We start from the raw sequence: 548 nt of genomic DNA on the forward strand, positions 1-548 counted from the left end.
CTGCGGGTTCATCTAGTTCCCGTTAGCTCAACCCTGGGTTTAGAGGAAGAACGAAATCCAGAGAGTGAAGCTGGGAGGGGAATGCGTGGCAAAAACTCATGGAAAAAAAAAAAAAAAAAAGCAGTTTCAAGGACTATGCTGCAACCCGCCAAGCGGTGGCTTTGCTCAAGCTGCTTGTAACCAGCTGCTTCTCCCTGCTCCTCGAACTTGCTTGAGTTCCGAGGGAAGCGCCTGCTTTTCGGGTGCGTGGCCAGGGTGGGTGGTGGCCAGGATTCGAAGGCGACAGCGAAGGGGAGCGAGTTCCTGGGATGGAACTTGACGCGGAACCCGGGGTCCCATCGAGGGGCTCCACACGGCCTCGGGTGCTTGGGCTGCGATTGGTTTTTCATTTGGCATAGGCGTGGGGGGTAGGAGGCAAAGTGCCAAGGGCTTTCCCGGGCTCACAGTGTCTCGCGGTCCGCCACTGCCTGCGGTGGCGCTTGGCTTGATCCCGACTCGGGCCCAGCACGCGGCGGCGGTCAAAGGGCGTGCTCGCGGCAACCCCAGGG

This window comes from Colobus angolensis, unplaced genomic scaffold (genome assembly GCF_000951035.1).
Source record: "Colobus angolensis palliatus isolate OR3802 unplaced genomic scaffold, Cang.pa_1.0 Scaffold188, whole genome shotgun sequence".
Lineage (NCBI taxonomy): Eukaryota > Metazoa > Chordata > Mammalia > Primates > Cercopithecidae > Colobus > Colobus angolensis.